This window comes from Oryctolagus cuniculus, chromosome 1 (genome assembly GCF_964237555.1).
Source record: "Oryctolagus cuniculus chromosome 1, mOryCun1.1, whole genome shotgun sequence".
Taxonomy (NCBI): Eukaryota; Metazoa; Chordata; class Mammalia; order Lagomorpha; family Leporidae; genus Oryctolagus; species Oryctolagus cuniculus.
In genome coordinates, this window is record NC_091432.1 from 163,284,604 (window position 1) to 163,309,610 (window position 25,007).

Sequence of the window (25,007 nt, forward strand, 5' to 3'; positions counted from 1 at the left end):
CGTGGCGCTGGCTCAGAGATGTGAAATAATTTAGAAATAAGTGAGTTACCTGGTGCATGAGCCAAGTCATTGTTACGCAGAGTCCATGCTGTTAATTGCTGTGGTCTGCAGCCATAGCCAAAGCAAAACAGAACAAAATCAAGCAAACTCCTTCTATACTTTGTTCCATACAGTGCTTCAGTGATTATTAGTACTTATTCCAGTTTCTGGCACAGTATTTTAAAATAACTAACATTTGAATCTTTTTGGGTGGTGCCCAGACTTGCTAGTTCTGCAGTGGGCTTTCCACTCTATTGTTTGAATCCCCATCTGATATGAACTATTAGTTACTTGTCTGTTCCCTGAAAGGATTCAGATTTTCTATTCTTGATATAGTTCATTGTGACTGGTTCAGAAAATAAGGGCTTGTGGTCTGTGGATGTTAAAACTAAATGACTGTATTTTTTTATGATCAAGGAAAATCCTGGATCCTTTACTATCAGCAAATGAAGCAGCCAAGAAGGTGGGCCTGCTCAGTGTGGCATCTCCTCAAGGTAGGAATCCTTTCTGAAGCAGTCCTGACCCAGACCTGTAATATCCACTCCAACATTCTCAATACTTGGGGAATGAGTATTTATACATGGTTCATACATGCACTAAACTAGGAGCATTTGCACCCTTCATCTAAAATTTTCATCTGCTGGTTCTACCCCATAGAAGACACAGAACAAATCTTTGTCTTCACAAGAGTGTCCCTTCTATTGGACAGGCCTCTGAACTTACTGGCTTCTACAGTGAATTTTCACTTGTAGTCATTTCTGTATGCTGTTCTCAGTTTTTGTCCTATTCCCATGGGTGATCAAGAGCTTGACCATGTGGCACATGCCATCTGAACAGGGTACTTGGGATGTGCCCAAGTCAGTGCAGGCTGCCTTGGGACCTATGTTCATCTGCCTCTTCTAACATGAGCCCAGATTGCTTTAAATGTGTTAGATTTTTAAAGTTGCTATGCCTTTCACATGGTTCACGTAGTTTGTGGTCCAGCATTGGCCAAGATCTCTTTCACACAAGGTCAGATCAACCCAAGCCTCTTGTTTCAGGAAAATTGTCTTCACTTCATTCACTTTAGAAATGGATGTGTTGACTAGGCCTGAATACTGGGTCCTCTGTGAAAGGTTTTAATGTGAAATTTGTATAATCAAGAGGAAACAGTGTCATTGATCATTTCATTTGTAAGTCTGTCTTGAGAAATAATAAATACGGTATTGATTTTCAAGAAGTGTATCATTCATATGGAAGGCAAAGATCAAGAATTGGCAATTGATGAATAGTATGAGGAAGTGACAAATTATGTTCAGCAGACCAAAAGAGCTTGTCAAAGCAAAATTAGGGCAGTGTTGGAAGACATAAAATAAGGCTTTGTGGAGATGTTGGGACGTGCCCTGGTACCTAAACATTGATATAGATGAGACTAGTGAAGACTGTTGGGGTGAATTTTGTTGGTGAGAGAAATGGTGTGAGTAAAAACCCAGTGGAAGAAATGTCTGCTGTTGTAAATATGGTAGAGGTGGTCTCGGTTTTAGGGTGAAAGGTATCGTTGAGGAGTACAGAAGGATAGGTGGGGGCAGTTATAGGTGGTCTTGCTATCTAGGCAGAGGAATTTAGCCATGAGATTGTAGGCCTTGGGGAAAGTATGAAATGACACGAGCACTGCTGAATGAAGTCTAACCTGGAAGTGGTCTTCAGGGTAGTTAATAGTGGTGGGAGATGGAGGCAGGGAGTACAGCTTGAAGGTAATGAGGAGGTAATGAGTGACAGGACTGAAGGAGCATTTTGAAGGAGAAAAGACAGGGTTTATTTGACTGCATGGAAGTGAGGAAGAAGGATTAGGTAAATATGATTTCTAGTTTCACACCTGGTTGATGTGGATTGTGGATCCATAGAGCTGAAGGAGGAAATGCTCTGGATAAATAAGTGTGATTTTTCTTTGGGCCATATGGGGTGCTGTTATTGATATGGGGTTAACCTCCCAATAATGCGGCCCTATAAAGCACATGTAGTTAGGAGATGCGTAAACTGGCGATGAGAAAGAAAGAAGAGTATCAGCTTGATAATAACTTGAGAGTGTGCTTGTCTCCTCTTCCTGTAATGCCCTGGTGTTGAGCCTTGAGTGAGCAGGCAGGTGTGTGCCTGGCACCAGTGCTTCAGAGTCAGATCTGTTTTCAAGCTCCAGCACTGCCACTTACTAGCTATGTGACCTGGGCAATCAGTGTAACCTCCCTGAGCCTCAGTGTAATCATCTGTAAAGTGACCATTAAATTAGCCTCCCAAAGAGACTAGGATCAAATAAAACCATGTACTGTCATTCACCAGGATACAGATAATGGCACATAGTATTCCACACGGCACAGATCCTGTCACAGTTGTTGTCTCGGCTACCTGGCTGCTCACAGTGACTGCTGTCTACTCATCAATGGGTTTGGGACTCTGAGGACTTGGGGCTTCAGGACTGAAGTTGTTCAGAGTGTGGGGTCTCACTGATAAACTTTTCATCACTCTGGAGCTGTTGAGCAGAGATAAAAGCATTCACCCTTCCTGGTTGGAGAAAGACACCCTCTCAGCAGGGATCTAGAGTGTTTTCTTTAAGAAGCCCCCGGAGTGCCTGTGTGCCTCCCTGACCTGCATGAAAGGTCTTCCTTTGTCCAGCTGCCATAACACAGTCATTACCAGCTGTCCCTTCACTCAGCAACTGTCTCTGAACTCTGGCAGTGATGACCTAGTGCACAGCACTAGGACATTTCTACAGACACCCCAGATCCAGCACAAACAGGGATTTGAAATAGGCCACCATGAAAGGGGCTCAGGATGCATTTCAGAAGCTTGTAGGTCACTTGACATTGGCCGTGATAATACTGCATTGGAAAAAAGAGGCCAGCTGTTTCACAGGCTGCTGTGTTAAAAAATTGTGCATATGAACAAGCTGGGTTTGGATAAGCCTGTGTATGGCAGTGTGAGATAGGGCAGCCACGCCCATTCTGATGCAAAAAACTCTGGGAAACAGGAATGGAGACTACTGGCAGCTTTTGAAGGAGCCAGAATCCTTAGCCTTGGGCTTGGAAAGCTGTTTACACTTAGTGAAATTGTTTTTACTGAGTGAAGTAAGAGGTGTCAACTCTTGATGGTGGAGCACCCCAGGACTATGAGGTGTGAAGGACATCCATCATTTGTCAGCCTTCATGTCAACTTAGGGAATGATGTGACCTGGTCGATGTTCTGTCAGGTCCCCCAATTCATTGAGTGCAAGTTCTGCTTTCTACTCTTCAGGACAAATAACTCAGGCCGTAAGGCACTAGGCTTCAGGCTGGCACCCAGAAAATCCCAACCGCTACAGAAAACACTGACATTCCCATTTCTTGTTCAGTGAGTACAGTAGTCCTTTTGTGGATTTAGTTTTGATTGTGGGTAGCATTTTGAAAAGTCGATTTGCATCAATAAGTATTTTATAAATTTTTTTAATTTTTTTTAAGATTTTATTTATTTGAGAGGTAGAGTTACAGTGAGAGGGAGAAACAGAGAGAAAGGTCTTCTGTCTGTTGGTTCACTCCCCAGAGGCCTCAACGGTCAGAGCTACACCGATCCAAAGCCAGGAGCGGGGTGCTGCTTCTCGGTCTTCCACGCAGGCTGGGGGCCCAGGGACTTGGGCTGTCTTCTACTGCTTTCCCAGGCCACAGCAGAGAGCTGGATTGGAAGAGGAGCAGCCAGAACTAGAACCGGCGCCCATATGGGATGCCAGCACCGCAGACAGAGGATTAACCTATTGCGCCACAACGCCGGCCCCATATAAATTTTTTTTTCTGAAAGAATTTATTAAGCAAGCCCAAAGAGGGAAGGGAGCTGGGGGAGGGTGTGGAAGGAAAGAAGGTAAGAATCAGGGACCTGAACATGTGCTTTTCAGCTGCCCTGGGCTGCCTGGAGCAACTCGCTCCTGTGGGAAGGGAAGCTCTGCAGATTGCAGTGAGGATTGGAGAGATTTATGCCTTGCACGCTGAATACATATCCATGACTCTCCACGGCACAATTTAGAAAAGGTGGTTATGGGTCTGACATGAAGGAATATTTTATATGAAATTGCTGAAAGATCTCTGGGCACTAAGCAATAATCACCTTAATGCTTGAGAAAGTGTTCCAATTTGTTTCCCAGGGGCTTCTTGGCAGTTGGGATTTGCATGCTGTTCAGCATCCATTCTTGGGCATTCTCCATGCCACCACACTGAGCACAGGGACTCCCCTTGAAGGAAAATGCACTGCAGTCTAGGGATAAGTCTCAGTAGCTTTCAAAATGTGCAAAGACTTGGAATCTGCAATTCTACTTCTTGAGATATTTCAAAGAAAATAAATCAGAAAGAGGATGTCATTGAAAAGATGCCTGTTCACAGGGAAAGGCAAGACACTGTGGCAAAAAATGATCTAAATGAAAGATCTCATGAGTGAGATCCCAGTGGAAAGAAGGGGCCATCAAAGAAGGAGGTACCTTTCTCTGAAGGGAGGAGAGAACTTCCACTTTGACTATGGCCTTGTCTAAATAAGGTTGGAGTTTGTGAACTCAAAAGGGTTCCATAGCCTTGGCAGCACATGACAAGAGCCTTGGCTGATTACTGATGTCATACATAAGAGTGTCAGTTTTTAAATCAACAACATGAGTCACTGTGCACTTTCTCCCGATGTAGGATCTCTGTCCTTAATGTGTTGTACTATGCGAATTAACGGTAAAACTAGTACTCAAACAGTACTTTATACTTTGTTTGTCTGTGTGGGTGCAATCTGTTGAAATCTTTACTCTGTATAGAGTTGATCTTCTGTATATAAAGATAATTAAAAATGAACCTTAATTAAGAATGGGATGGGAGAGGGAGTGGGAGATGGGATGGTTTGAGGGTGGGAGGGTGGTTATGGGGGGAAAACTGCTAGAATCCAAAAGTTGTACTTTTGAAATTTGTATTTATTAAATAAAAGTTTTTTTTTTTAAAAAGATGCCTGTTCAGAGCATTTTTATCTTACTCTGGTATCTTCCAGAATATAGTGTCTTGGAAATGTATGTACAGACACATTTTTACAAATAAAAGTGGGAAACAACTTAAATGTGCCAAAGTTGGGGATTTGGTGTTTTAAAAACCACTATAGAATGTTATGGTTTACCAAGGCAGAAAAATATTTATCTAGTTTGACTTTCAAAAAAAAATAAATAAATATTCAGAGTCACAGAGGCAGTGGGAGGGAATAGAGCGAGATCTTCCACCTTATGGTTCACTCTGCAGATGCCTGCAATGGCTAGGACTGGGCCAGGCCAAAGTCAGGAGCTTCATCTAGGTCTCCCACATGGGTGGCAGGAGCCCAGTTGCTTGGGCCATCTTCTGCTGCTTTTCCCAGGCTGTAAGCAGGGAGCTAGATCAAAAGTGGAGTAGCTGGGATTTGAACCAGTGCCCATGTGGGATGCTCATGTGGCAGGCAGTGGTACCTGTTATGCCACAATGCTGCCTCTAGCAGAAAAATATATTTTTGGTGAATGAATGAATACAAAAAATTTGTAGCAAATGGTTTACTTTGGTATAAAAATAGTGGAATTCATACAGTTTTTGTCATAAATGTATTTTCTATGAAATTTATGAAGGCCACTCATATGCATGGATTTTAATTTTTTTGCCAAAGTGAACATCTTCTAATTCTACTTTCCCTGAACTTTTTGAAATACTGTTGTGTATTAGAAAGGATTCTTGAAGGATGTATACAAATATGAAAAAGTTGGTTATCCTTAGGAGGTTAGAATATGAGTGACTTTCTAAAACATTAGCCCTCCTGTATTTGCTATAATAAACATGGATTATATGTATTGCAAAAGGAGTCTTGCCCTTATCTTCTGTCGTCCTTGGTGCATCTGGGTTACTGCCCTGAACCCTGAGACTCTATTTATTTGACCTGCATGGAGGGTCCAGCAGAATCAATTCTGTCATGGCCCTGTGGTGTAAGACACAGCCTCCTGTGCTAAATGGAACTGCCTGAAGTAGGGTTGGACTTCAAAGAACACGTTAGTCAGTGCCTCTTAAATTCTGTTTATTGATGTCTTTCATCTAATGATCTTGGGCTATTGTTTTGGATTTATTGGGAGAATGTGGACTACTTCACTATTGCTGCAAATGACACTTTCTTACCTGCAACCAAGGGTACCAGTTGGCTGTCTTCTTCTCTGTTTGTCTCTTTCTCTCTCTTTTAAAGATTTATTTATTTATTTGAAAGTCAGAGTTAAACAGAGAAAGAGAGGCAGAGAGGTGGCACAGAAAGTTAATTTTGACATTGTATGGGTGATATCTAAAATCAGCCTCTTTGAAATTTTGCGAGTACACTGTAGATCTGTGGAACAGTTGTGTGCAGGGGAGATAAGATTTACTGGGGCTCATTTTACATTGATAAGTCTATGTCTCACTGTAGAGTTAAGATTGCAACTCAGCCTTTTCAAAGTCGTCCACCATGAACAGACCTAACATGAAAAGGGAAGAGATACTACCTCTCCCAGGGCTACCAGTTTTTTAGTCTATTTTTTAAAGGGGAACCTTCTTTTCTCTTGGAATAAATAGTTAAAGGAGTTTAAGCAGAAATCTAAGTATTTTATCTTTACCTAATCCCATGAATATTTGAAATGACTGGACAGAGTGCTCAGCTTAGAAAGAGATCGTTTAGTTGACCTTATAGTTTTATAGATGAGAAAACAGAGATGAGAAGGATTAAGGGGCTTTTCAAGGTCCCAGAGAGAGGTGCTGATTAGACCCTGGAGCTCTTGTGTGCTGCTCTTCCCCTACTAGCTGGTGTCATCTGAGAACAGTTTTCCATCCACTTGGCTATCATCCCATCTCATCCTCATCCCAGGTCAGCTATTCTTGGGTGGAAAGTAGTTAAGAAATCTTTCCACGTGGATTCAGCAGAAAGTGCAAGAAGAGTCACTCTATTTTCAGATGGCAAAACAAGCACGAATCTAAATTCCTGTTTCTTTCATTAGGTTCATGCCTATGTTGAATCCTGAATGGATGGTTCAAAATGGAAACTCGCTACATATGGCCAGGAAAGTGTTTGGTGTTCTCCAGATCCTTTGGAAATCACCAAGTGAGAAGACATAAGGGCTACAAAAAAGTGACTCACCTACCCCCTGAAAAGTGGGAAGGTGAATCAGCATACCTTTGTGTGTGTGTGTGTGTGTGTGTGTGAGAGAGAGAGAGAGAGAGAGACAGAGACAGAGACAGAGATTGAGATTGAATGAGAGAGTAAGAGACATGTCCAAATGGCTGCAAAGGCCAGGGCTGGGCCAGGCTGAAGCCAGGAGCCAGGAACTTCCTCCAGTTGTGCAGGGGCCCATGCAGTTGGGCTGTCTTGTGCTGCTTTCCCAGGCTCATTAGCAAGGAATTGGCGTGGAAGTGGAGCAGCTAGAACTCAAATCAGAGCCTATATGAGATGTTAGTGTTGCAGGCAGTGCCTTACCCCATGATGCCACAATGCTGGCTGCAGGATTCTTTTTTAGCTGAATTATTCCCTTACCCCCTGTCTTGATATCAGGATTGGTTAAAATTCCCAGATGTGTCATTTACTAATTATGTGGCATTAGGAAAATTCTCTGACACCTGTAAGCCTCAGTTTCTTTAAACAGAAGGGAAACATCTACTTTGAAAGGTTGTGAGACAAACTCATATAAGCCACCTTGCATATAACCTGGATAAATAAATATGAACTATTGCTTTTGCTGTTATTGACAGTTCTAGAGTAAGATGATGACATACGTTATGCAAAAAGCTGTCAAATAATTTTTAAAACACTGGAAATCACTGAGGTGGTTTATTACCCAACAGTGTACATCTTTGAGAGATTTTGAGGTATTGAGCCTTCTCTCAGTTCTAGTTAGAGTAGCGAGAGTATTTTATAAGATTTTGCTAAGAATTCTGTGTGGTGTTACAATGCCCATTTTATGATGAGGAAGCTGAAACTTTTAGGAGTTTACTACCAGATAGCACATTGGCTAGCAAAGCATATATCATCAATTTTAATTTGATAATACCTGGGCTGGTGGTATAGTGTAGTGGGTAAAGTCTCCACCTGTGATGCTGGCATCCTTTGTGGGCTCCTGTTCGAGACCTGGTTGCTCCACTTCCAATCCAGCTCTCTGCTAATGCTCCTGGGAAAGTAGTGGAGGATGGCCCAAGTGCTTGGGCCCATGTACTCATATTTGAGATCTGAAAGAAGTCCCTGGCTTCTGGCTTTGGTCTGGCCCAGCCCCAGCCATTGTGGATATTTGGGGAATGAACCAGAGGGTAGAAGATTTCTCTCTCTCTCTCTCTCTCTCTCTCTCTCTTTGTCTATATAACTCTGACTTTCAAATAAATAAATAAATCTTAAAAAATTTGATAGTACCCTAAGTACCTCTTATGCCGCCTGCTTAAATATCTCTGTGATACCAAAAACAGAAGCCCCAATAATCCCCCTTGATATTTAAAATATTTATTTTGGTGGACATCAAGAAATCATGAAGTAGATTCATTTGTTTAATAGAATGTAATTCCATTGAGTTTTTTAAAAAAATTTATTTACTTATTTAAAAGAATTACAGAGAGGGAAAGAGAGAGATCTTCCATCCACTGGTTCACTACCCAAATGGCCAAAGTGGCTAGGGCTGATCTAGGCCAAAGCCAGGAACCAGGAGCTTCTTCTGGGTCTCCCACGTGGGTATAGGGGCCCAAGGACTTGGGCCATCCTCTGCTGCCATCCCAGGAGCACTAGCAGGGAGCTGGTTTGGAATTAAGGCAGCTGGGACTTAAACTAATACCCATATGATGATGCTGGTGCTGTAGATGGTGGCTTAACCCACTGCGACACAGCGTTAGCCCCTCCACTGAATTTTTAAAAGCGCCTCCCCCCCTTTTTGGCAGCATTAGGAATCCTTTACATTGATTTGACAGTGTTGAAGATTCATAAGTCTTTGGTTTATGTATTTTACAGCATTTACAAGTAAGATGCAAATTATATGCAAATGAATGAGTTACAGAGAAAATGAGTTACAGAGAAAATCCATTATCAAAATCTCATTTTTTGTTATGATGCTTTACCATCAATGTAATAGAATGTGGGAGGGATTTTTGACATCAGGAAAGCATATTCTAAGTTACCTTTTGGGTTGCATTCACGGTAAAGAGCTTTGTGATGACTGTCCTGAGGAGCTCTACTTTCTCTTTTAATGATGACCTCACCTCCCTAATCCACATTTTACAAATAACTTTCCTCTTCCCATCTCTACCTCTTAAGATTTACGTTTGTTTTCCCCAAAAATTAGTATTATATAAAAGCCCTGATTAGTCTTAAAGACATTTTCAACATGAGGTTTTCTCCCTTTGGAGATGGATTGTTTTTAAATTTGTTCTGCATCCTGGTATTCTTGTTACATTGTAGGAAACAGCTGTATTCTCTGTTAGCCAGACATAAAGAATTCCTTTGCAAAGGATCAGAGATAGAGAGAAAGAAAGAAAAAAGGAAAAGACAAGAGAAGAGTGATGAAGAATGAGACCAAGAGAGACAGATGTGGAGGAAAGATGCAGTGAGAGAGAGGTGGAGAAAGAGACAGAGAAGGAATGAGAGAGAAGGAATGATGGGAAGAGAACTGTAAAGATGGGGATAGTGGGGAGTGAGAAAGGAGAGAGATATGGAAATCAGAGAGAGAAGAAAAAAAAAAAGAGAAAGCAAGACCCCTAACTCCTCGTGAGCCCAGCAGGAAGCTGGCAGGAAAGAATTTGAAGCCAGAGGGACATATTATCCAGAACCAGGAGTTAAACTTAATTGTAAGCAGACCCTGCCTACCCCCTTCAGATGAGTGATGGGCTTTTGACATGTGACTTGGCTTGGCAGTCTCCACCCCCTGTCCGGGCTGCCATAAGGAGATACGTAATGTCTAGAGTGATGGGAAAGTCATGCCTGCAGATGGTACACATGGAGCTGCCTCATAAAATGACTCACTGTGAATCCTCACTGAAATATCTGCTGTAAAAATGATAATGGAAAAAGTACAAGAAAGGCTGAATGGGCTTGAAAGAAATTTGTTCCAGCTTTTGTAGCTCCCCTTCAAATTTTGAAAAAGACCCTACTAGAAAATGCCAGGAAAGTAATGTATCTTCTCTCTGCTAGAGCCCTCCTCTGCCACCGACCCCCAACATCAGTATGTCAGTGAGCATGGCAAGGGAGGAAGAGGAAGGGGTGGGAATTATTTGTTAAGCAGAAGGGCTGATGCCAAGGAGAAGGTTCTTTCAGAAGAAAGGGAGTGGCATTTTGGGGAGTGAGGAGGTGGACTCTCACTGAGCGGGGGAAGTGGTGTTTTGTTTGCCTTTGGGGTAGGATATTGCCATGTGGGGGTGCTTCCTAGAGAGTGAGGTCAAGCCCTGGGCGAAGGCGTCATACAGAAGACTTAGTCATACAGACCTCTGTTGCAAGTTGAGGAAGCTTTTAGGTTTAAACATCATGGAATTCTAAAAGTAGCTATTATTAGCTCCTTTAAAGTCACTGAGGACCATACTGCTTCTACATACGATCCCAAATGTAGCTCAGTTTGGCAGACACAGGATCTTCCAGAAATTAGAGATACTATTTAATGGCAAATCTTATGGCTACCATCTCTTTCTGCCCCTCCTGGAAGAACTGGGAATGTTCTAGGTACTAGCTGGAGCAGGGTTAAAGGATGGATGGGGCAGATGTGATGGCATCCTAAGTCCCGAGAGTACTTGGAAGCTGGTGGTCTGGGTAAAATTGGGCTTCAGTACAGTGGAAGAGCCCCGAGTGTGGTACATCTGCTGTACAAATGGGGGGGCTTCATGGTGATTCAGGAGCAGGGTGGACATGAACAGTTGCAGGTCATAAGTGGTCCAGATAAACAGTGAAGCCATGAATGTCTTGCTAAGGTCTGAGTATGCAGAGATCTCCATGCAGTGTCCAGGATAGAGCAGAGCCCAATGCCTAGCGTATGTGGCATGGCTGGCACATCTGATGGCATGCAGACACTAAGAATAACTGCACATTTCAGAGTTGGCTTAGGTAGAGGATGGGGAAGCTGGTTGGTGGGATAGGGTGGCAGCAAGGACATGGTGGTAGGTGTGAGTTTGGGAGTTTGCAAGAAACAGAATATAATTCAGATGGTTCATGAGGCGATGAAAGGATATCCTGGAAAGATGTGTACAGAATTCAGGGAGCCAAGAAGGGATGGTAGGTACTCAAGGGCTAGCAGCCACTGGGAGCTGTTGCTACAGTAGGTCTGAGGGAGGAAGCAGAGCATGGTGTATCTGCACCCCAGTGAAAGTAGAAGCTGTTGAAGACAGTCTGCCTGGCCAGTGGTGTGATCTTGGTGCTGGGGAAGGGATAGCTACTGTTAGACAAAGGACCACATGAAGCATGGGGTGGGGAAGAAGTGCCCTGACCTCTTGACTTTCCTTCCCTCCCATTTTCTCCTGGTGTTCTCCCCTCCCCGCCACCCTCCCCCCTCAAATCATTCAAAGCTAACTTGAATCTACCAGTGAGGGAATCCATGAGGCCAGCCCTGCGGGGCACAGAAAAAGGCATAGAAGGCTGAAGGGTAGATGGGGTTGAGGGGATTAACAGAGGGCTGCCAGCATATTTGGAAACCTACTAGATGCAGTTGCTCAGTGCGAGGTGCAGTTTGTCTGTTTGTGACTACAGGTAGTCAGAGAAGTTTACTCAAAATTAGGCTCTTGGGCCTCAGACTATGGATGGATATCACTCTAGTGCTGATGAGCAATGAGAATGCTAACCAGGGAAACTGAGGCACAAACTCTGCCCTTTGGAGAATTCTAGTGTGATGAGAGGTGGGGGCAGAACTGAGGGTGTTGTGATTCAGAGCAAAGCTTTCCAGGGTCTCTGGCTGCAGATGGCTGATTTAGTTCTTGATTCCATCAGGTGAAGCTGGAGCCATAGGTGCTGATGTGCTTGTTGCCCCCATCCTGATAGGTTCAGAAATTGTGCTGGGTCTGTGGCCTCCCAGAGTTAATCCTTGTTGGAGTTGCTTTGGGGTAGGGAGAGGGAAAGAATGCCTTGATCTCTACAGGAGGATTGCTGAAATGGTGGTGGCCTTGTTAACAGACACAGAGTTCAGAAGTCTAGGAAGAAAAAGGCTGAGCATGATCAAGAGACTAGAGTGTTAGTTTCCTGGGGCTGCAGGGGGCATGTTGCACAGATTACAGGCCACAGTGGTATCCTCATGTAGAAGGGCCTTGAAAACATCATGAATCTCTCACAGAGCCAGAGCTCTTATTCAGCTTCAGTTCAGGAAGTTCCAGTCTCCATGATATCACCTGGGTCCTTTGGGGGGGAGTAAGAATGGGGAAGGTGTGCTGAGGTGTGTGGCAGAGTGGAGATGAGAAGTGGTTGTTTTGACTTCTGGTTTTCAGCCCCCCATTTTCTCAGATTTCCTTGGAAAATGTCTTTTAAGCATGTCTTCTTGAATAAGAGTTACATGTGGCGCTGGTGCCATGGCACAGTAGGTTAATCCTCTGCCTGAGGTGTTGGCATCCCATATGGGTGCTGGTTCTAGTCTCGGCTGCTCCTCTTCAAATCCAGCTCTCTGCTGTGGCCTGGAAAAGCAGTGGAAGATGGCCCAAGTGCTTGGGCCTCTGCACCCACATGGGAGACCAGGAAGAAGCACCTGGATCCTGGCCTCGGATCGACGCAGCTCTGGCTGTTGCGGCCATCTGGGGAGTGAACCAATGGAAAGAAGACCTTTCTGTCTCTACCTCTCAAATAAATAAGTAAAATCTTAAAAAAAAAAAGTTACATGCAAAAGAGGGACCTTTCTACTTCAGATGAGATTGAAAGAATCAAGCTGAGTGTATTTCTCTGTTAACTATGAAATAATTAATTGACTGTATTATGTGTACATAGAATGGATATTTATTACATATGTTAATAAGTAGTACTAAAGTGGGATTTCAAAGATGCATAGACTATGTCTTGAATTATACCTTACAATCTTTTTGAATAGTTATAAAGAACATGAGGATTGATTATTTTCTAGTTATATGGTAGGGTAAATTTTGGCTCTTTTGTATTTAATTTGAGAGGCAGAGAGAAGGACGCACACACACACCACACACACATGCACACACACACACATGCACACGCACACTGCAGCCCTGTTCTTGTAACAGAAAAGGGTGACACTGCTATGCCTTCTTTGCAGGAAGCAGTTTCAGACCACAAAGTCTGCTTGTCTCCATGTGTCCATCTTGTAGCTTCACCCACGTCCTGCTGCTTGTCTTTGCATTTTTGAACCCCTTCATCCCTTGACTGTTGTCTTTCTCACATTGATGTTCTGTAGCATCTTGAATATGGTTGACTTCCAGGTCTCAGTTATCTTAAGAAGCAGATATGAGACAGTTATAAATGGGGACTAAAATTAATAATTTGTTAAAAGTTTTTGAAGAAGTATCTGAAATTTCAATGTAAAATTCTTGAGATAAGTAAATTCCAACTTTAAGTGATTGTGCTGACACTATTCATGAAAATTCAGATGAGGGCCATTCTTCTGTATTGTACTGTACACATGAATTATGTCTAATTGCTGCCTCCAGAATTTTTTTAGCTTAAGTTAAATTTTGACTCTTACTCTCTAGCTTATTATTTCTGTGGTGGGGACTTAACCAAGGCAGAGGCTGTACACTGTGGGCACCTGAGTAGTAGAAAATATTCTTGCTCACCCTTGAAGCTTAGACCCTATTGGAGTGCCATATTGTAAGTATGGAGGAGGTATCAGAATTGTACAGGGACCATGAGACTGAATGATCTGGAATAGTTCCTAAATGATCAGTATTATAGTCAATGTAAGTACAATGCCATCTGTTAGATTGCATGTCCCCAATTTTAATTTAGAAAATAATTCATATTTCTTCTCTGATCTTCCTGAACTCTTTGGCTGGGCTGGGTGTGGTGTTGCAGGATAGCTGCTGACCTGCCTGGTCTGGCCTAAGTTGGCTGTACCCTGACAACCCTGTGGTTTTTTTGACCCTTGAATTCTAGTTTGTTTTCCGGCTGCATTTGCCATCAGCTTCCAGGGTTAGACTGCCTTGGCTTTCATTTGGAATGAATGGCTTTAGGTTATTGTGACTATTACCTCTTTGTTTTTCAGTGACTTTGGTTAAGTTTCTTTCTGGTATTTTTTGGTCAGTGTAGGTTACATACACACAGCCTAGGACTGAAGGAAGCCCCCAGAGAGATTTAGCCATTCCTTCTTTTCCCCTTGCACCCTGCCCAAGTCACAGAGGCATCGGAGACCCTTGACTATGCCTTCTTTCTCTGCTGCTTGAAAGAGAGTGTGTGGTCACTTCTATGGACTTTTTTCTGGTCTTTTTTTTTTCTTTGACAGGCAGAGTTAGACAGTGAGAGAGAGAGAAAGGTCTTCCTTTTTCTGTTGGTTCACCCCCCAAATGGCTGCTACGACCTGCGCGCTGCGCAGACCCGAAGCCAGGAGCCGGGTGCTTCCTCCTGGTCTCCCATGTGGGTACAGGGCCCAAGCACTTGGGCCATCCTCTACTGCCTTCCTGGGCCACAGCAGAGAGCTGGACTGGAAGAGGAGCAACCGGGACTAGAACCTGGCGCCCCAACCAGGACTAGAACACGGGGTGCCGGCGCTGCAGGCGGAGGATTAGCCAAGAGAGCCACGGCGCCGGCCTAAATGTATCCTTCTTTAGTTTCATTCATTGACATGTAATGTTAAAGATTTGGGTTGGGAAGTATTATGTTAAAACAGTTTTGCTAGAGGATTTCCTTGCAGACTCTGTTTCCATCAAACCTTTATATAGTACCTTTGTTTTATTGCTTAATAAAAGTAATATGGAAAAGTATAAGTAATTTAATTCTTTAGGCAACTTCCTAGAAGTAAAAGTGCTGACCTTATATAGAGCATAAATATTTTAAAGACCTTGAATATACGTATTGTAGAATATTCCAGAAAGTTTACACCAGTTCACATTCCTGCCAATTGAACAAATGAACGAATTCTTATTAGAATTGAGTATTATTATTACTAATAAAACCATTGCTTATGATAATTGAAACTGTTATTATTTTTACTCCACTTTTTAAATTACTAGTGAGCTTTATAAAAATATATCAGCAAGTAACAAATGAATATTTAGTACCTTTTTGTGTCCTTACTTGTAGGGACAGAAATGTCACATTTTGAAGTACTGAAATGTATTTGTCTTTCTCTTGTTTTCTTTTTAATTTTCTCTCTAGAGGGTCCTTTTTCCTTCGGAAGTCATCCATATTTTTCTCAGATTTTTTAAAAATGGTTAAGTGTTACAAATTTAGTTTTTAATGGGCATGAAATTTATTTTACTGTGTGTGGGAAAATGGAGTTAAAAGATAAGTTTATTTATTTTTAAAGATTTATTTGAAATGCAGTATTAGAGGGAGAGACGGAGAGATAGAGGAAGATCTTCCATCCACTGATTTGCTTTCCAAATATTCACAATGGCCAGGGGTTGGTCCGTGGAGAACTCAGGATCTTGGAGCTCCATCTGGATCTCCCATGTGGCTGGCAGGGGCCCAAGCACTTGCACCATCTTCTGCTGCTTTCCCAGGCACATTAGCAGAGAACTGGATTGGAAGTGGAGCAGCCAGGACTGAATCTGGTGCTCATATGGGATGCTAGCTTTGGCCACAATACCAGCTCCATAAATTTATTTCAGTGCAAATTTTTTTTTTTGAAATCCATGCACATTTTCTTCATAATACATATTTTCATGAACTTTTTGAAGACTCTTTGTATGAATGGCTTTCAAGCATTTTGTACCAAGATAAACTTACCATTTAATTCCATTTTCCGTGAACTTTTGAAGTGCCCTCATTTTGTTAATCTAAATAGATTTCTCCTGTTTTTGCAGTTGGGCAGGAAAGCTATTAAATTGTGCATATGTATTTTGTGTTAGACACTTCATTTTAAGAGGGTTTCAGTTAATTTGGGGCTATGAATATATGCAAATAACTAATTTTGGCATGTGCAAAGGCAAACAACTAAAAGAAAAGACATGAAAAATGATTTATATATAATTAATTCAATAAGCTAAGTGTAAAAATACCTTGAAGGGGAGATGGTTTTAATATTTCAATAATGCTTGAATTCCTTCTGTACAGATATTCTAAGTAACATGTGTGAAGTTGGTGATTTATAACTTCCAGATATGCTCTGTAAAGCCAACCACAGGCCTCAGTTTCCCTGTCAATCTGCACAACATACCCAGACACACATGGCACTTTCTCCCCAAATGCAGGTTTTTATGCTCACCATTCAGAATCTGGGCAGCAGCGTATTATTTCAAGCAGATTGATGCCTCCAGCAGGCTCTGTTGCCTTCTGTCTCCATACACTTGCTGGTGGGGAGGGGATTTCATAAATGAAAACAGGCCAGGCCTTACTCAGTACAGTCTTCCTGCCCAGAGCCATTTTTTTCCTTTCAACAACTAAGTCAGGTGTTTGGAGAACAGTGTTGGTGGTATCTCTGGAATGTTACACTTAGAAGTTTTTTTTTTTTTTTTTTTTTTTTTTTTTTTTTTTTTTTTTTTTAATTCAGTAAATAAGCCCCAACAAGTGGAAAGAATTTGGTAAATGCCTGCTTTTTAGACTTCAGAAACTCAAAATGATCCTGCCTCTCCCAGACTAGCAAATGACTAAAAAAGGCATCAGTTACATGAACTTAAATAAAAAGGCATGGGAAGATTAGTGCCTTGGGTTTATAACAAGCATTGTTGGATTTGTGGCATCTAATTCCTTACAGTGCAAGGGTTAGAGACAGAGGAACATCCTGAATATGGAAAGGACTGGATTCTGCTTTAGATTTTCTTTAGAAATAAAAAAAATTTAATACATATTCATTTAAAATTTTGATTTACTTGTTATTTATTTGAAAAACACACACACAGAGAGACAACACACAGAGAATAATTTTCATTCTGTTGGTTTACTCTCCAGATGTCTGTAATAGTAGGGGCTGGCCAGGCAGAAGCCAGGAGCTTGGAACTTAATCTGTGTCTCCCACATGGGTGGCAGGGACACAAGTACTTAAGCCATCACCTGCTACCTCCACAGGTGTGTCATAGCATGACTGGAATCGGAAGCAGAGCTGGGATTTGAACCCAGGCATTGTGATATAGGATGCTGGCATCCCACTGCTCTGCCAAACACCTGCCCCACTTTGATTTTTATTTGTAGCATTCACAGCAGTTAATGGAAGTCCCATTTCTTGGTTGCCCATTGGGCATCTGGCCACACTCAGTAGTATCTGCGCTTGCTGTTTAGACAACCAATAATGAGGATGAGCAAAGTTGACTTGATTTGTTTACGTGGCTCTGTCCTTTCTGAAATCCACGGAAGAGGGTGGCCATCTGGGGATGTTTTTGCCTCAAGACAAGCAAAAGAGCCTTTTTATTTCTCTAGGTTTTTTACTTCTGGAACTCTCTTGTTGTGACTGATCATTCTAGGATGGTTCTTAATGATCTTGGAATTTGCATCTGAGCTTAACCCAAGCACAGCTTGTATTCTGCTGTTTCCAGTCAGAAACAGAACAGTGAGATGGTTTGGGGGAGGCCTTTTGGTGACAAGGAGGTGTGTTAAGTAAAACATGAAAAGACCAGGGTATGTTGCTGGCACCGCGGCTCACTAGGCTAATCCTCCGCCTTGCGGCGCCGGCACACCGGGTTCTAGTCCCGGTCGGGGCGCCAGATTCTGTCCCGGTTGCCCCTCCTCCAGGCCAGCTCTCTGCTGTGGCCAGGGAGTGCAGTAGAGGATGGCCCAAGTGCTTGGGCCCTGCACCCCATGGGAGACCAGGAGAAGTACCTGGCTCCTGCCTTCGGATCAGTGCGGTGCGCTGGCTGCAGCTGCCATTGGAGGGTGAACCAATGGCAAAGGAAGACCTTTCTCTCTGTCTCTCTCTCTCTCACTGTCCACTCTGCCTGTCAAAAAAAAAAAAAAAAAAAAAAAAAAAAAGACCAGGGTAGGAGCTTTCTAAGTACTTGAAGGATTCAGGATATTTGAGGTTGAGGGAGGTTGCATTTATAGCTGGAAATGCAAGGAGTCTCATCACATTTTGAAGGAGCTCAACAGGGTTTGTAACATTCTCCAGCTGGGCTTAAATATTGGAATCCTCCCGCAGCCCTTTCATGCTAACCTTCAAAACCTGCCTGTCCTGGCTTCAGTGTGGAGCCACCAAACACGGCTGCTCACATTTCTTGCCCGCCTGGCAAAGACAGCATGCACGGTTGCTGACAAGTTAAAAATAATCTGATGTTGGAGACGGGTCATAACTTGTGGTGATGTCTTTTTAGAAAATCTGTATAGTTGACCAGTTTTGCTGTTTAAAATAGTTGGAAACTTATCTTTAAAGAAAAAAAAAAAGGCCACAGTCCCCTTGAAGCTTAAAGACCATTTTGGAAATGAACTAGTAGAGAAATGATTAAGAGGCTAGTTATTCAATAATCAGTTATTTTATTGTGGCAATCAGTGTCATGAGGGAATTCTGCATTTTTGAGAAGAGAAAACACCTTACTTCTGATTGAAGAGGGGCTTATAGGATTTTTGACATCAAGAAAATTAGACCAGTTTTTTAAGGCCTGCATATCTAGGGTTTCCTGCCTTTGAAATGTTTTCTTGAGGGCAGCACGCTGGTGCAGTGGGTTAAGTGGCTGCCTGTTAAACTGACCCATGTAAGCTATGCTCCGCTTCCAGGCCAGCTTCTTGTTGAGGAGCCTGGGAAAGCAGCAGAAGATGGCTCTGGTGCTTGACCCCCTTCCACCCACTCTGGGCTCCTGGCTCTGGCCATTGCAGCTATTTGGGGGGGTGAACCAGAAGATGGAAGATCTATCTCTCTCTCTAACTCTGCTATTTGAATAAATAAATCTTCAAAAAACACAAGTGTCTTATTTGTGTATTTTTTTTTTTGACAGGCAGAGTAGACAGTGAGAGAGAGACACACACACACAGAGAGAAAGGTCTTCCTTTTCCGTTGGTTCACCCTCCAATGGCCGCTGTGGCTGGCACGCTGCGGCCAGCGCGCCGCGCTGATCCGAAGCCAGGAGCCAGGTGCTTCTCCTGGTCTCCCATGCGGGTGCAGGGCCCAAGCACTTGGGCCATCCTCCACTGCCTTCCCGGGTCACAGCAGAGAGCTGGACTGGAAGAGGAGCAGCTGGGACAGAATCTGGCGTCCCAACCGGGACTAAACCCCGGGTGCTGGCGCCACAGGCGGAGGATTAGCCTATTGAGCTGTGGCGCCGGCAAACACAAGTGTCTTAAATGATACTTATTTTTAAGATAAGCAGTGGCAATTACTTTAAGTTAATTAATATGCAAATATGATCAAGTGGACACTGTTGTTCAGTCCTGTTAGTGTCTCTTGATAGCCGTGTGTGCTTGGACTCCAAGGCTCAGGCACCATGGTGGTGAAGTGTGACCCAATGAAAACTATACACCATGGACACTCAAATGCAGGTTCTGAGTGCAAAGGCACAGACCACATAACGACTTTTTCCTCATTGAATTAACTGCCTTTGGTGGTGTGACTAGACAGATCTTGAAAGATTAGTTTGCTTTTGTCTCTTGAGTCACTTAGTCTGAAGAAGTCATTGGCAGAGTTGAAGGTAAAAGAACAAGTCCTCTGTTGTTTCTCTCTTGTTTTCAAGGATGACACCTATAGGGGAGATTAAAGTATTCAAGAAGGGTGAGAAAAGTAGAAAGTGGTTGGCAAGAAGGAGGACAGGGGTGTGGCAGGAGCCGTGATTCCCAGAAGGGCTTGCTGCAGGTTACAAGAAAGTTCTCCTGGGTTGGCTGGAAGAGAGGAGGGAGGTCAGGGGGCCTTGGAGATGTGGGGAGACAGAGCATCTTGCAGAGAAAGCAAGGCCCCAGAGGCATGTGTAGGCAGTAGAGGCCAGAGATGTTCTCACAGAAACCGTTATTATTGTACCATGTAAAGAACAGTGAGAAATTAAATTAGGGCACAGGGATTCTCTTGGCAAATTGTGTGGATAAATGACTGATTACCAAAACACACTCCTTGGTTTCATCCCATAGGACCCAGTTACAAACTAAAGAATGAGGAGCAACTACAGAAGCACTGAGATTGTTTCCTAGCAGCTTGATGTGTGCTTGCATTTCAAATAAATTTCTAGGAAATAAAGATGTGCCATTTCTTTCAGATTCGATTTTGTGGGCTGAGACTGATCACTACCGCAGTTGCTTAAATAGATCAGTTATCCCCACAGTGAAAACTAAAACTGTTTTGGGTGTAGATATAGTTTAAGAATGGTTCTCTTTTGGCACTGAAGGAAGTAGTGGTGAGGTAAATATTCACATTCCGGGGCCTGCACTGTGGCACAGCTTGCTAGCGCCCTGGCCTGAAGCACCGGCATCCCATACAGGCACTGGTTTGAGACCTGGCTGCTCCACTTTCGATCCAGCTCTCTGCTATGGCCTGGGAAAGCAGTAGAAGATGGCCCAAGTTCGTGGGCCTCTGTACCCACATGGGAGACCCGGAGGAACCTCCTGGCTCCTGGCTTTGGATCGGCGCAACTCCAGCCGTTGCAGCCAATTGGAGAGCGAACCAGTGGATGGAAGACCTCTCTGTCTCTCTGCCTCTCCTTTCTCTCTGTGTAACTCTGACTTTCCAATAAAAAAAAATTTTTTTTAAATTCACATTCCATTGTAAGAGAACAGTGACCTGGGACATTTAGAAATACAATTAAAATTAACCCTTTGAATTTTATTAAATTGTCAGAGTCCCAGAAAAAAACAGGTGGAAACTCAAATTGGAACACTTGAGGAGAATCTAATAAAAAGGGTCTGTTTACAAAGGAGCAGTTAGCAAAAGCAACTCATTCCCATCCCTAGGTCTGAAGGGATGAAAGGAGCTGTTATGGGAACCCACAGAGAGGAAGAGGGGAAACAGGCAAAAAGGAAGGGTAGGGGAGAGGGAGAGAAGGGAGATTTATGATTGGGGCCACTTTTCATGAGTATGGCCTTTAATAGAGAAAGTGGCAAGGGGGAGGAAGGGAGGGAATAAATATCCCGCCTCACTGCATTCTCCCCCTTTCCTTCTGATTTTCTGTTTGTGTCTTGCTTTGGCTGATCTCTACTAGAAGTTACCAGGGAGCTCCAGGATGCAGTACTACATGAGTCAACCTCCTGGGGCACAATAAATATTAGACAGTAATAGTAGTTATAACCACCGTGTAGCCATGTTGGAAGCTGGTCATTTCTCACTATTGCATGATTAGATTATAACCTTTGGTTGTTTTGTTTTGCTGTGGCAAATAACATCAAGCAAGAGTAATTAGCTAAAATGAATTAGAAGTGACAACAAAATGAGTGAAGAAAACATCTTAAATTCTAAAAAACAGGTGACTTGAGATGTTCACTTTTTTTAACCAGTCTTTGCTTTAATTATTTTTTTTATATTAACCAATTTGCTTTTGTGTTTTAGCAAAGTCATCTGGATCCATTTGTTATAGTGTTGAGTAGTGTTGACAGGTTCAGATGTGGACTGACCATATGGTTCATCTCTGTGAAGGAAATCTGGTAGGGTAAGCAGTGACCATGATCTATGTTAAGAAGGCTTTCCATGTTCCCCCCTCCAAGGTGGGTTATTGCAAGTATAGGTGGCCATCTGCTAGTACTTGGTGCTTTTTGAGAACTTGTGTTGATCCATCTGATGTTCAACCTTTGTTATCTATAAAATAGGATTATGTATTAATAAATTTAATTCTGAACATATGCCTTGAAAAGTAGCCATAACAACAGATGCTTGTTGAATATTCACTGTGTGCCAGATATTATTACATTAAGTGGTCTTATTTTCTAGCAGAGCTAATTATTATCTTCATATTGATGGATGTGGAAAGCAAGGTTCAAAGAATTTAAGTAATTTACCTGTATTTTCTCAATTGATAATTGGAAAACTTTTAATTTAATTCAGGAGTCTTTGTCTCCAAGATCCACACTCTTGAAAACCACTAGCTCCGTACTCTTTGTATGAAAGAAAACAAATGACTTATGCCTTTAAGCAGTCTCATAAATTCTAAACGAGTGAAGTCACAGTTTATATGCCCATTGGCAGCATGATTGCTCATGATAAAAATGATTTTACAATAGAAGATACCATACACACATGGGTCAGTGATGGCCATTGGCACTTCATCATCAAAGACATCAGGATTTGAGCTGTAAAAAGAAGGTTGGGCAGTTGTTCTCAAAGATGGTCAGGTGCTCTGAGTTTCCATTTGGTAAGCCTGTAAATGAACTTCATGTCACTGGATCTAAAAGAATGTGTTTTCTGCTACTTGCCTATTCTCACTGAGGGGATACATTGTTCATGAGATACGGCCTTCTTTCCTGACCTTTTCTGTATTCTGGTTTGGTTTATTTATATTTTCTATATAAGGCAGAATGGCCACTAGCAAAGGGAAAATTAGAGTCAGCTAATCAAATTAGAGCAGAGTAAAGATGTCAAGATACAGCAGCAGATCACTATAATTCATAGAATGGGTGAATATTTGAACAAGGGATCCTTCAATAAGGATGGAGAGTCACTGACTAAGAAAGTACATGCATTGTAATTGTCCCTTCCTTCCACTGTGATGGCTGGAGATAGGTGGAATATTTTTAATGTGGCAAGAGTTTTACCATAGAGATTGTGACCAAAATTGAAGAAAGAAATTAAATGGAGCTACTGTAAGGCATTGGAATTTTTTTTTTTTTTTTGACAGGCAGAGTTAGATAGTGTGAGAGAGAGACAGAGAGAAAGGTCTTCCTTCCATTGGATCACCCCCAAAATGGCTGCTAAGGCCAGCACTGCGCTGATCCAAAGCCAGGAGCCAGGTGCCTCCTGCTGGTCTCCGATGCAGGTGCAGGGCCCAAGCACTTGGGCCATCCTCCACTGCCTTCCCGGGCCACAGCAGAGAGCTGGACTGGAAGAGGGGCAACAGGGACGGAATCCGGTGCCCCGACTGGGACTAGAACCCGGGGTGCTGGTGCCGCAGGAGGAGGATTAGCCTAGTGAGCCGCAGCGCTGGCCAGGCATTGGAATATTTTAAACCTTCTTCTTTTCTCTGCCTGGCTTTTGTCTTCTTGTCTTAGGTCAGACTCTCTGAAAACAGAGCCTGAGATAAGGGATCTTGTGCAAATGATTTACTTAGAGTTTCAGGGAAAATCAATAAATGAGCAAGCAAAGAAATGAAGCATTGGCTGGCTTTAGCCGGATTCTAGCTTCATCCTGATTCTTGGGGGCTGTGGAGGACAGAGGCACCATGGAGGTTTCCAAACTTGAGGCAGTGGAGCTGGGCTTTTGACCCCATATCAATCAATTATTGGCTGGAGGCTGCACCTGGTGGGAGGAGGATGGTGAGGTGGGATTTAACTTTTTGGGTTATTTCCTGATAATACGGCGTCTGCGTGTTAGGGAAATTACCCAGAGGAGGGTGCAGCTGTAAGCTGTTAGCAGTCAGTACTCACAGATGCTAGTGCTGGTAGGCGGATGCCCAGGCTTGGGAAGGGGCATCTGCTGCACTTAAATACAGCTGCATTATATCACTTCTGCTGTGCTTTGAATGTATGTATCCTTCCAAAATAGTGATATTGGAACCTGCTACTTAATGTAATCGTAGCAAGAGGGGGGCTGTTTGGGAAGTTGCTAAATCATGATCACTACCCTCAAGAATGGGATCACTGTGCTTATAAAAGAGGTTGAAGGGAGTGCCCTGGTCCCCTTGGATCTGTTCTTCACTATGTGAGGGTGAAGCATGCAGTTGCCATCTTGGAGGCAGAGTGTGAGCCATCCTCAGACACCAGGCTGCTTTATTTTAGACTTGCCAGCTTCCAGAGTGGTGGGGAAGACATTTCTGTTGTTGATAAATTACTTAGTTTAATATATTCTGTTTTATCAGCAGGCACTAAGACAGCTTCTTTCCTAACTCATATATTGCAGTACTTTAGTGCTTTGACTGAAGTAGGGATAAGAATTGTTTTGTGAAACTTCTTAAGTGTGTGTTGCATGCCAGATGTTTTGTGAAACGTATTTCTAGTTGTCTTCCACAGTCAAGAAAATTTGAAAGCTACTCCATAGAGGATGGATTAGAGAGAGAGATTTTTGCTATTGGTTGTATTTCCAGAGGATCTTCAGACTGATTCAAGCTTTAGTTAGGGAGGAATCTGTCTTGATTATTCTTACCTCGAAGCAGATGGTTGGAAATTGGAATGACTGCTGTTAATATTTGTTGAGAGATTAAGTAGGACACAATTAATTTCTCCCCATTTCCCTTGTTCTCTGTCCTGCCCCACAAACTTCCTACAAAACAGGTTCTTCTGTCTATGCAAAAGCTTGCTCTTTAAAGTAGAGCATACATAGGGTCAAAGCTTCTCTCTCTCTCAAAAAACTTCTAGTGGAGTTTATTTTGTCATCCACTTTGTTCACTCTACCTAGGAGAGATGAATGACTCATCCAGTTGATAAATTTTGGATGAATGACCGGTCATGCTTATCTTGGCTTTATCATCTCTTCCTTTAGGAATGTGCCTTTGTGCAGAGGACATGAGTTCCCTGGTGCCATGCCAAGTGTTGTAGAGGGGTCTCCCTTCTGGGAGGGCCTGCTGAGCAGATCCGCTTTGCCATGACTGGGTGGGTACATGTATCTTTTTAATTGTAGAATTTGCTATTAGTAACCCCATTTGGATAACAGAATTATTAATGATAAAACTCTTGCCAAACTAGGAACACACAGATTTTCTTAACTCAATCTAGGGTAACTATACATACTTGTGTCGGAAATCAGAGTGACTGGTAGCGTGTTGAAAGCTCTCCCTCCGAGATCAGGAGCAGGACAAGGAGGTTCTCAATCACTTCAAGTCAACATTTTCAGAAAGGTTCTAGAAAATGCACTGAGGCAGGCAAAAAAAAAAAAAAAAAAA

The 25,007-nt window shown here is 42.8% G+C and overlaps 1 protein-coding gene across 19 annotated transcripts in view; it reads left to right on the top strand.

The window, feature by feature from the left end:
- LOC138844174 (uncharacterized) overlaps positions 1–25,007 on the top strand; it is a 411,900-nt gene that overhangs the window by 24,066 nt on the left and 362,827 nt on the right. For 7 of the 19 annotated variants that reach the window (XR_011379722.1, XR_011379723.1, XM_070051329.1 and 4 more), the window contains one exon: positions 457–24,717. The gene's annotated coding sequence lies outside the window, so the exon portion shown is untranslated. Of the gene's footprint in view, positions 1–456; positions 24,718–25,007 lie in introns of those variants that run through there. The other 12 variants (XM_070051338.1, XM_070051348.1, XM_070051352.1 and 9 more) reach the window with 5 other exon arrangements.